Below are 12,093 nucleotides of genomic sequence, written 5' to 3'. Positions count from 1 at the left end.
GACAAACTCCCAACATTTCCTGCTATTGTTATCTTTGGATGCCTCCGCAAGTTCAGCTCATGCCTCTTCTGCCAGTTCCGCATCCTGCCTCTTGATACATGGTTTATATTTAGACATGGCTTCCTTGATCAAATTATTATTCGTGAAGGCATCAGTGCCTGTATAAGTTCCTGTTTCCCATCTCTAGGTTTCCATTTAAACCACCAGCTCGTTTAGGCTGCACCTATCGATGGTAGTTTTTGTATTAAGGAATCTGGAATCTGCAAGATTATTGATTTGTAAATGGCAAAAATTCCTACGTGGTCACTCGAAACATTAAATAATAACCATAGCTGTACCAGATAAGGTTGTTAAACCTGTTCCTCAATAGAATAGCCATCACCCTCCTGCCATTTGACTCTTCTCTGCTGCGGTTGTGCTCTTGAACGCCTTGTAGATGGACTGGGATCATTAGTATTTGCTTTACTAGCACTTTGAGGCTCAAAGCAATAGGGAATGATCGATACACAGTTCCTTAACAACACCAACTTAAATTACGTTAAACCTCCGTGAGAGACCCACTCAAAAATAGTCGACGGTTGAATTACCCAGATGACGATGCCCCCGTGTAGAGATGCTGTGCGCTCTACAAATCTGAATACATAAATAAATAAATGACTGTTCATGTGTGGACCCCGCATTCAATGAGCCACCTGTGTAGCACTAAGCCTTTTGCACAACACTTTGGTCCCTCATTAGGTGTTGAGGAATTCCATGCATTTCAACCTCTTGAGGATGAAGCTGATCCCCAAAAGGACCATTGCCTAGTTTAAAATTAAAGCCACCACTCAGAACAACCCATTCATTAGTGGCTACCTCTTTAAGCATTCAATTATCAGTACAAATATTTTTAAAAAAAACCCTCATTAGGTGTTGAGAAATTCCATGCATTTCAACCTCTTGAGGATGAAACTGATCCCCAAAAGGACCATTGCCTAGTTTAAAATTAAAGCCACCACTCAGAACAACCCATTCATTGGTGGCTACCTCTTTAAGCATTCAATTATCAGTACAAATATTTTAAAAAAATGCCAAGCTTGCGGCAGTCTCTTGCATCTGTGGACAATTCTATAAAAGTTAACCAATGAGAGGATATTTACACAGGGAAAAAGCAGGTTTAACAGTTAGATAATTGACGTATCTGTGGTGGAATGTGTGATCTGACAGTTCAATAAAGATCTTACACAAATAGCAAAGCCACCATACTGATGAGTAGGCTGTGCCCCGTGATATATTTCACTCTTTTAGTCATACCACTGGGATGGGTAGGATGAGTTCTGTGAAGTATTTCACCTTCTCAATTCTTTCCCCTGTCACTAGGATGAGTATGATAAGTCCTGTGATATGTTTCACTCTCTCAATTATTTCTGTTACTGGGACGATTAGGATAAGTCCTGTGATATAATTCACTCTCCTTTCATATGTGACCATTCACTGGGAAGAGTATGATGCAGGTACTCGATATTCCCATGCTGTTAGGGCACCTACCTGGGCCTCGTCTGGAGGACATCCTCAGGCTTGGCGGTTATACCCACGGTTCCGGCTCAAGAAGGACGGCATTTCCCGACGAGTTGATTTCTAATGGAATTGCTCGTATGCGCGGGCCTTGCGGGTGACCATGACCAAGGGGACAAGCTTGTGTTCCAAGCCTCGTTCTGGACCCCGCTCAGCCACGGCGCATGCGCGGTCCTGCCTGCGCTCCAAGCCTCGCTCTAATGCTGAGCGCTTTAAATAGAGTCTGGCTTCAGGAACGAACCGCGTCTTAATGCAGTTTGTTCCTGACCTACCGCAGCGTTTGGTGCTCTTCCTGTTTCGCTCCTTGTTTCCAGTCTGGTACCTCTTGGCCTGATTCCTGGATCTGTGCTCCCCACCTCGCCAGGGTTCCTGCTTCCCTTCCCAGGGTCTGGGTTCTCTGATTTGTACTTGGGGGCTCTCCGTGTTTTCCCTGTTCCTTCCCTGAGGTCTTCTGGCTCTCTTCCTTTTGGTATCCCTTCCTGGTTCTGGCGAGTTATTCCTTTGCCCTTCCTGAGTATCTTGCCTCCGAGGTTTCCTTGCCTGCCTGTCCCGGGGTTCCTTGGTTGACCCTTCCTGGTACTTCTTGTCTGCCTGCGTACCTTGGTTACCTCCCCGGGGTCCCATTTGTTTCCTTACCTGGGTACCCTGTACTACCTTTTGGACACTTTACATCTGCTCAGTTTGGGTGCCTGTTCTTTGCTTGCCCGGCCGGGGTACCAGCTCCTTAGGATTTCTTCCCAACCCATTCAGCACAGCTTGTGGGATTTCTTCCGAAGAACATCTTCCTGTTGTCCCGGAGTACAGAGACTGCAAAACACCTTGGACTTGTCCACAGTCTGAAGAACTCACCACCTTCCCTGTCAGTGCTTGCACTGTCCTGACGTCCCGTTAATCCGCAGGGAAGTGTATCCGTGGTGTCAGGAGCTGGTACCCATCCATCCCTGTATCATTAGGGTTGGGTCGGGGTTGCCTCCTTGCGCCATCTTTTCTTCACCCTGCTCCTGGACCTGTCAGTCTAGCTTCTCCGGTACGAACATCGTCAGAAAACACAGGTACGGAGCGTTCAAGGGACGCACACCTTAACACATGCTCCCTCCCAGGTCTCCCGCCTCTCCTATTACCTTGTGTCTCATGGACCGGCATCACCGAGCCTGCCTTCAGAATAGGGATCCCGCTTTGGTTGTTCAGGACGACTTCCACTCCATGCCTCCCTGCTTCGGGCCAGAGTTACTGCGCTCTCAGAGTTGTTGCTGGATTGCACAGTCCACCCCTCCTGGGACACAACACCACTCACAACTGTTTTTTTTCTTGGTTCTCTTCGTCTGCTTTTTTTCCCCCTTCAGCACCTTTGGTCCCTCTCACACCCACCAGCTGGTTTCTTCCTTCCCATGGAGGATCTCCCGGTTTCTCTCATTTTTCACCACGCTGCTGATTCAAAACTCCTGGGTTTTATATCTCCTTGACAGTAGCCATTGGTTCCTTTTTATGTTACATTGCTGGGTCCTCCCCAGCAGAGCACTATAGTCCTCTTTCGTTTCCAGTTGAGCACTCTTCTTTACTCGCACATTCTTCCTCATCACAGTATTGTTGGTTTCCAACCACAGAGCAATTGTTATTAGTTGCTCATTCCTTTTCTTCTTCACAGTGGCTCCACTAGACATTTCTTCATCTTGGAACTCGTGTTACAGTAATAAATAGTGACTTGATCTACAGAATCTTTCTTAAGCCTTGATGTTACTGCTCGTCCGAGAGAACGGATATTAGCAAGTTCCTATGTGGAACAGGAGTCCTTGTCCCAAGGAGGCAAAACTCTCCCTGTGAGGTCCTGCTTACCATGGAATATTGTAAAGCGGACTCACCTTCCTAGCCTCACAAGGAAAGGCTCCCCCCTGGAGGAATTGACTGAATCCGTCAGCTCTCCCAGTCAAACCACATCTTTCTGAAATCAATCAAGATTGGCTGCAAACAGACGGAAATATTAGGCAGACAGATGCTAGCTTCATCCTCATAGGGACAATGTGACTCCAAACCAGGCACCTTATTTGATATATGAGCAAGCAATTATGTGCAAGTGAAAATGCAATGTGAGTCAGGCCAAGATACGATAAGAATGAGGTGGCATAGGGCAGTTGAACAAATGTATACCTTTTGGCATATTTCATGTTATTTATAGCATTTTTAGAAGCGCATGGAAATCCTCCCTTAGCCAGGGAATAACCAGCTGTCAGGAGCTTCTCTTTGGTATCCGTCCAGTCAGAAAAAAACGAGGAACAGCCATGGTTGAATTATTCTGGGAAAAGGAGCGATGGGAATGTTTCTCAGGAGATAATGCATTTCATGTTAATAGAGAAAGATGAAGAGATGTGGCTTCAGCCAGCACCAAATCATTAGGAACTCTCAGTATAGTCAAAGATGCACTCTGAGGTGTAGCGGAGTATTTGAGTGCAGTGAAGCCACCAATAGACCACTTATATTACATTTACAGAAAACATATTCCAATAATGTTTACATTGTATTTACCAATCTTACAAATCAGTACTAACTTATTCTTTGGAATAAAACTTGTCATCTATTAAATAAGTGTTTCATTTGAGTATCTCCGCTGGAGGTGTTTCCTCATCTCTCCATGTTTCCTCTTTATGCAATTTTTTAATCTTTGTATTGTACTTTTTTCCTCACGGTTATTCTCCTGTTTACACACCCTTCATTCATATGATTAAGTCTGCTTGTATCCCTGAGCTACCAATGAGGCCTTGAGGACTGTATTCACTTGAACCTCATAACCCAATTTTAAGAAATGCAACACAGTTTAACCATGTGAGATAGAAAGGGGCACCCACTTCTGGGGCTCCTGTCATGCTCCAGCAGCTTTCAGAGAGACAGGGGGTTGTTGATAGAGGAAGGCTTTGGAAATGTAGGGAAGGGTGGAGTAAACAAGAGTGAGCTAGAGTAGTTGGATCGAAAGAAGGCTAGGGAGAGGTAATCAATGACTAGGGACACAGTAAGTTGGCATTGGGGCAGATTAAGGTTTTAGTTATGCAGTTCTGTGTGGCCCTTTGAGTAATTTGAATTGGGATACAGCACATGTGCAATCTGGTGCAAGTTTAGGGATATGAAATCTCTATGACGGAGAGCAGCTTGGGGGAGAGGCACTGCAAGACTTTCATTGGATATGACAGATGGATCAGGCATTTTATGCCTTAGTGAATATTAGCGAAACAAGCAAGGGAAGCAAGGGAAACAATCTTCACCCAGATTGTACTTCACATTAGTGGGGACCTCTAGCGGTAGGGAATCCTTGAGCGCTGCTTGTTTGAGAGTCACACTCACATCATTTGGTGGGAGGAGGCAAAGATTCAGGGAGGTATGTGATACATTAGTCAGTGTCCATCTACTGAAGTGAGCGGTTGGGACTTGTGTCATTGAGTGACACCACATGGAAGAAGCAGGAGGAGCAAGGTATTCCTGAGGGCAACAAGGGGGAGTCATACTTGTCACATTTTGATTTGAGGAACATAAGGGATTCAGCAAGGTGGGCCATAAACTAGTCAGGGACATTTTGAAGTGAGTTAATGAGACACATGGCATTGGGTGAAACCTGGGTGGAGTAGCAGGGAGAGCCAGGAACGTCTAAGCTTGTGGAAAAATTACACTCACATTTTGATGAGTGGAAGCTGCAAAGCTTCAGGGAAGTAGATGATACACTAGTATCTATTGTTTCAACATGATGGGTGAGGCTCCTGGCATCAGGTGATTCCTTGAAGGATATGCAAGAGGAGCAGGTAACCCCCTGGTCTGCTTTGAAGTCACACTTGCATGATTATGCATCTCTTGAAGTGAATGGAGAAGGGAGGAGGAGCAGACAAGCCAATGCCTGAGGGCAACTTGTGGGAGAGTCATGCTGACATCATATTGGTGAAAGCAGACATGCAGGTAGGCGGGTGATAACCAGTGACAGAACAACACATTAGGAAAACATGTCAGCAGCACAGAAATGAGGCAGAGGGAGATGTGCTGTTCGGGCCTTTTCACATCTGCTGCAGCAGTTGCTTTGTATACTGGGAATAACAGACGTTCAGTGGTCAGTTGAAGGGGTCACCCAACTCACATTCCACACCTGCCTTCAGTCACACTGGACTAGTACATTAACCCATAATAGTACATGAACCGGTATTGCACTATGGTGATGAACATCCACCAGGACCAGCCAAGGAGATTGCAATTTCTGTTCTTCCCAGAAACTCAGAGGCAGAAGAGGGAGGGGTACAGAACCTATCTACTGAAAATCTTGGACAAACAACACACATGGTAGTTGAATGGCAGGAAGATATTGAAAATACTAGGTCTCTATCTCTACACCACACTTCCAGTTATAAGTAAGACGATGGTGTTGATGAGGATGAAGATTATGATGATGGATTATGATGATGATGAACACATTGATGATAATCAAGACAAAGATTACAATCAATTAGAGTCCAGGCAGGCACTTGCATCGCTATTGGATTGAAGTGAGACTGAGATAGAACATTAAATAAGTAAAGATCTTTTATTGCTCACTTTTACAATTTTTTGCTGCAAGAAAAGTGGAGGGTTGTAATTAGAATAGCAGGAAAGGTAAATGCGAAGACCTATGCTGGTGATGAACCACAAGTTTGGAGTTCCAGGGAGCTGTGGGCCAGTTTGATTCGATGGGTTTGGCGGAGATCTTGGGGATATGTTATCTGAAATTTTAAAAGAAAATTTGATCACCACTGTTCGTGGCTGCCATTTTTTTCTCTTTCAAGGCTGACGGAAACTTGACAACAAGGTTATAGCTACAGTGGAGGTGGTACTGCAGAAGCTATTATATAATACAACATCTAATTCACATTGTGCATGTGGACCAGATATCAGAGTATTGACTACATGGCCCTCACAGCAGATTGGGTGGCCTTTGCTTTGTTTACCAACCAAGAGTGTGCCTAGAGTAAAACAAGAGGGCAGAAGGTGTATGAAGTTTGGTACCAGGGAAGGAGCCACAGGGCAGTTGACATTTGGCAGAAGGTGACAGAGGTAGAAGAACATTAGATAAAGCCTGACACAGCTCTCTCCATGTCCACTCTGCTATATCTGATACTCTTGATATCCTTGCCCCTGTCATGAGAATCCGCCTGAAGCCCAAAGCCAAGTGTAACTCCTGGTATGACTCATATCTCGTCACCCTAAAATGCAAGTGCAGGGTGGCCGGGAGGAAATGGTGTGCGTCATGTTCATCCTCTGACAAAATGGCCTGCCGCCTGCTGCAAAGGCAATACCGGCTCTCCGTTCTCACCAAGAAGAGAGCCCATATCCATGTCTGCATCTCTGCGGCATATAACAACTCGGCTGAACTCTTTAAAATCTGCAAGGAACTGGCCAATCATGCCGCAGTCTCTACCTCTCCTGTCCGCTCCCAGGCCCTTTGCACAGCACTGGCTTCTCACTTCATTTCAAAAACTCAGGACATCCAGTCCTCACTCTCCTCCTATCACCTCCCTCTCTCTATTCCCTGCTCTTCCTCTGGCCCTTCTGCCACCACCCCTCCTCCCTTCTTCTCTGTCTTTCCCCTTTTCTCTGCTGACGAGGTTTCCAGACAAGTCTGATCTATGGCTGACTTCTGCAATCACTCCTTCGCCACTGGAGTCTTCCCATCTCCCCTTAAGCACCCCCTTGTGCATCCTCTTCTTAAGAAACCTTCTTCCGACCCGTCTTGCCCGGCTAACTATCGCCCAATCTCCATCACTCCCTTCCTGGGCAAGCTCCTGGAGAAACTGGCCATCTCCCAGCTTAATCTCCACGCTGAATCTGTGGGTTGTCTTCATGACTATCAGTCTGGCTTCAGAGCTGCCATAAGCACGGAAACTGCTCTCCTGAATATCCGTGAAGACCTGCTCTCCAACCTTGACTCTAACACTCTGTGTGTTCTCATCTTTCTTGATCTCTCTTCTGTCTTTGATACTGTCAACCACGCCATCCTGCTCAACCGTCTCCGTGATAACCTGGGTATCACTGGTCAGGCTCTGGCGTGGCTGACTTCTTTCCTCTCCAATTGACCCTTCCAGGTCCAACTTGGGTCCTTCCTCTCTGACATCTTTTTCTCTACCTGTGGTGTCCACAAGGAAATAACCTCTCTCCCTGACTGTTCAACCAATATTTGGCATTCCTTGCCCACCACATCTCCTCTCTCTGCCCCAACTTTCTGTGCTACACGGATGATAGTCAGCTCATTTTCAGGCTACCCTCGGCCTCCTCCTCTCCTTCCCTCATCTCCGACTGTCCGTCTGCTATCCAGGATTGGTGTGCTGCCAATGACCTCTGCCAGTAAGACTGAGATTCTACTCATCAGCACACCCACTCACTCCTTCCCTGCAGCTCTCTGGCCGGCCTCTCTTGGCCCTCTTCCTCCTCCTACCTGCAAGACAAAGAACCTCGGGGTCATCTTTGACTCCACACTCTCCTTCTCTCCTCACATTTCTGACGTCTCAAAGAAGTCACACTACCGGCTGAACCTCCTCAGAGGTATTCTTCCTTTCCTCTCCTTCCCCCAGAAACTCACTGTCTCCAGAGCCCTGGTTCTCTCTAAGCTGGACTACTGTAACAGCCTCTATCTAAATCTGCCTGCCTCTACTCTCCGCCCTCTGCAACTCATCCAGAACAGTACTGCAAGACTTGTCCTTGGCCTCAAGCCCAGGGACCGTATCTCTCCAGGACTGAAATCTCTTCACTGGCTCCGATTGGCTGCGAGGATTAAGTTCAAATCCCTCTGCATTGTCCACAAGGCCTTCTGGAGCCTGGGGCCAAAATACCTTCAACTCTCTCTTCCTGCATATCTACCTTCTCGAGCTCTTCGCTCATCCGCCTCCAACTCCCTCAGGATCAGCCGCTTCTCCAAGCAATGAGTTGGGGGTAGATCTCGTTCTGCGGCAGGGGCCTCCCTCTGGAACAGCCTTCCTGCCTCCCTGAAACTTGAGGAGAACCATCTCCGGTTCCGGAAGCACCTCAAAACCTTCCTCTTTGCTTCTGCTTTCTCTCCCCCTCTCCCCTGCTAAATTCCTGATTGAAACTGCACTGAACCTGCACTGGGCCACTCTCACTGATCTCGGTCCCTGGCCCAGCCACTTGCCCCTGGCACTGCCTCCCTGGCATCCCCTACACTGCGGGACAGTCTCTGTATCGATACAGCCCTCCTCCCCGCACTTGTCTGCACTTACCTTGCACTTACCACCAGCTGGCCCTTTATTTATTTATCTTATTATTCTACTACTCCATGTACTGCACTTTCCCCTCTCCCTTGCCCCTCGCACTTTCCCTTCCCCTCTTCCCATGCACTTGCGCGATCTGAATGACACCTGGCCTAGTAAGATCATTGTCTGTCTTCCCTTTGTCCCCGCACCCTGCCTCGTTGCGCCTTGAAACACTTGTGTATAGGCGCGTTCTAAATGCCATATCATATCATATCAATGGTCATTTGTTAATTGCTGAGGCCAACAATGGATTAAATGCACTTAGTGCCCTTTAAATTGGCAAGACCGTACATTTCCCTTGCTTTGCACATTTACTTCACCCATGGTCACATACTTTACGAGCAATTGCCAGCATGTGAAATACATGGTAGTTTGGGCCCAGCAGGTCTGTTCCCCTTTCAGCCAGTCGTACCATGCCAAAAATGCATTGTGCCAATACATTGATTCTGCAAAACCTCAAGACTTTAAAGGCCACCCATTGGGACTTCGCACAAACTGTACACATTAGATGAGAAGTACAAATCCATCACAGATTAACACTCAGAGGAGTGTTCTAGAATGGGGCTTTCAGTGCATCAGTGGCAGCTTCTGTCTAATGTCTACTCTGCACTACAAATATTTGAAGGGTCCAGAAAGCAGGTTTGCTGTCACAGTGAGTCCCTAAGTGATGTGGCACAGCTGATAAGGTGCCTGCTTTCAAACCTGTATGGTGATTCATGTTTATAGTTGTATGTAAAGGTAACAGTGAGTTCCTGTGGTGGACTTCTGCTATGGACCCATGTTTGAAGGTAAAAGTGCCCATCTTGAATCCACATTTATCGGGGGAGGAAGACTCATACCAGACATAACAAGGCAGAGACACTCTGGTAATATTCAAGGATGCTTTGCTTAGGTGCTCATAGCTTAGTTTGAGATAGAATGCACTCAGATGGAAGACCATAAACCAGCCCACATGTTCCTAACTTCACCGGGAATGTCAAGCCCAAGATTGATAACAGCCACTAAATCAATGAGACCTGCTGAAAACTTTCTGGGAAGTGCATGCAGAGACTACAATGAGGAGAGGCTTGGTGTTATTTTCCTCAATGACTCAGGAATATTGAATCCAAACAGGTAATCAACAGAAACAGACAGCAACCTATCAGCTGCACAGTGTTTGATGTCAATCTACTGGATTCATCTCTCATATGAATCAATGATGACCAGTTATAGCAGTCCGTGCTAGTGGCACTTGTGTGAGGTGCTGTTGAATAGTTAAGCTGCCCCCCCCCCAAGTGTACAGTCTGGGAGAGATTTTAACATACAAAAGTCTATTATCTCTAACTGGAGGCAATGTCTTACAAAGCCACATGTTGAACAATCGACATGTATTAAAATAAATAGTCACGTCATTGCAAAAGATTGTGGAATAACATCTACCCACAGCCAACACACCAGGATGCATGAATGAAGACAATGATTTGTTACCTGTTTCAAGTTGATCCCCGAAAATGTGTAATGAATTGTTATGTCTCTCTTGCTGCTTGTAGACACAACGCCCTGCTAGTGATTGGAAAGTATTGCCAAGGTTCTGACTTACACATGCCATTACCTACTGTGCCAGGCATGTTTTTGAATACTTGTATTGTCACAATCAAGTACCACTTATCAACTGTCTTCTGTGTCTCAGGTCCTCCCTCCCTGAGATAGGTCCATCGCCTGCTGTGGCTCCTATCTAACTAGGCTGATCCTTTCACTGAGTCTCCTTCCGATGAACCTCTCCTTCATCCTCAGCACCTTTAACGTAGTGACCACTTCCTCCTCAAAACCCTCTATGCAGACTTGAGCTGACCCATATACATCCTGCTGCATGCTTGGTACCATTTCCACTCCTCACACCTGAGGAAAATGGCTGATTGCTCCTCAACAGACACTGCCTCCGTGGGGGTGTCCACAAGTGGTTGTGCATATCTTTCTTCCATGTGGCCACCCATTGATGATACTGTTTCCATTTACTCTGTACTAGCTATCGCCTCATCTGATGATCCTGCCTCCTATTCTAGTACTTTTTCAGAGGCCTCCTTTAATGCCTTAGTAGGTTCCTCTGCCAAATTGAATGACCAGCGATCTGCCTGTCCTGAGCCACGGAACGGTACCAACAAAGAGCATGAGGTACCCCATTCTCATCTATCAGCGGGGAATCCTCTTCCTGCTGTGAGGACAGACAGAGCTCCTCCTCTCTTCACACCTTCTTCTCCTTCCCCTCCTGACATCAAAAGCATGCCAAGCGGGAACTACAAGAAGTCATAAACACGCTAGAATCTAACAATATGAAAACACCCCAGAGAACTAAGAGCACCATGAGAACAATGCAACAAATCCCAACCCTTCTGAGATGCAACACGGCATGACAATACAAAACAACCAACCGAACAGCAAGTTGGAGACAAGAAGATTACAATAACAAACACATAGGGGGAAACGGGGAAAGAATAAAAACATTATTTTAATGTTTGTGTTTTTTTTGTGGTGAGGATTAAGGACAGGAATGTTTGTATATCTTATTTTTACAATTTATTAGTAGAAACAAAAGGAAAAAGGCACACAAGTATTCAATAATGTTTTTTTTCATCTTCAATATGAGGGAAACTAACAATCTAGAAAGCAAACCAACACCTAACCCCAAAACTCCTGAGAACTCTGCTCTAATCAGTGTAAAGGCCCTCTGAATGCACTTCAAGTGTATGAAAGCCCTGTGTACTTGCTCCCTCACAGACTAGCAATTACACAAAGGAACAAGAAAGGAGCTGGACTGTTTAATAGAGGGGCAAAAATCCTTTAGTAGATTTAGGGGCGCTAAATAGCTCAGTAAGCTTAAGATTGATGAATCTGCCGAATCGGGCTCTGACTGGTTGAACAAACAGATGAATACATTCTAGATTTGACCAGGTATCTGAATATCCTGATTGGAGGAATAATAGTCATGAGTGACCCAGAAACCCACTGAGAGTTCGACCTGGGATTCATCTTCAACAAAAATCCATACTACACCCACGGTATTGGACAAATAATGTTGAAAAGATTTGAGTTACAATCACAGGTCATTTTTTTGAAAATGTGTCAAGGATTGTTACCAACATGTGAATATGCAGATCCACTGCTCATAAGGGGGGTGCACATCCTACTATGTTACCCAACTCACCTGTACTCATACCAGCGCATAACCCCCTTAAACAGATTGACATGATCACTATACCCTGTACTGTACTACAGAGAACCTTAAATTACATGCTAG

The sequence above is a fragment of the Ambystoma mexicanum genome, chromosome 2q (genome assembly GCF_040938575.1).
Source record: "Ambystoma mexicanum isolate Mex_15411 chromosome 2q, UKY_AmexF1_1, whole genome shotgun sequence".
NCBI classification, from domain to species: Eukaryota; Metazoa; Chordata; class Amphibia; order Caudata; family Ambystomatidae; genus Ambystoma; species Ambystoma mexicanum.
The sequence above is the reverse complement of the archived record's forward strand: the minus strand, read 5'-3'. Positions refer to the sequence as shown.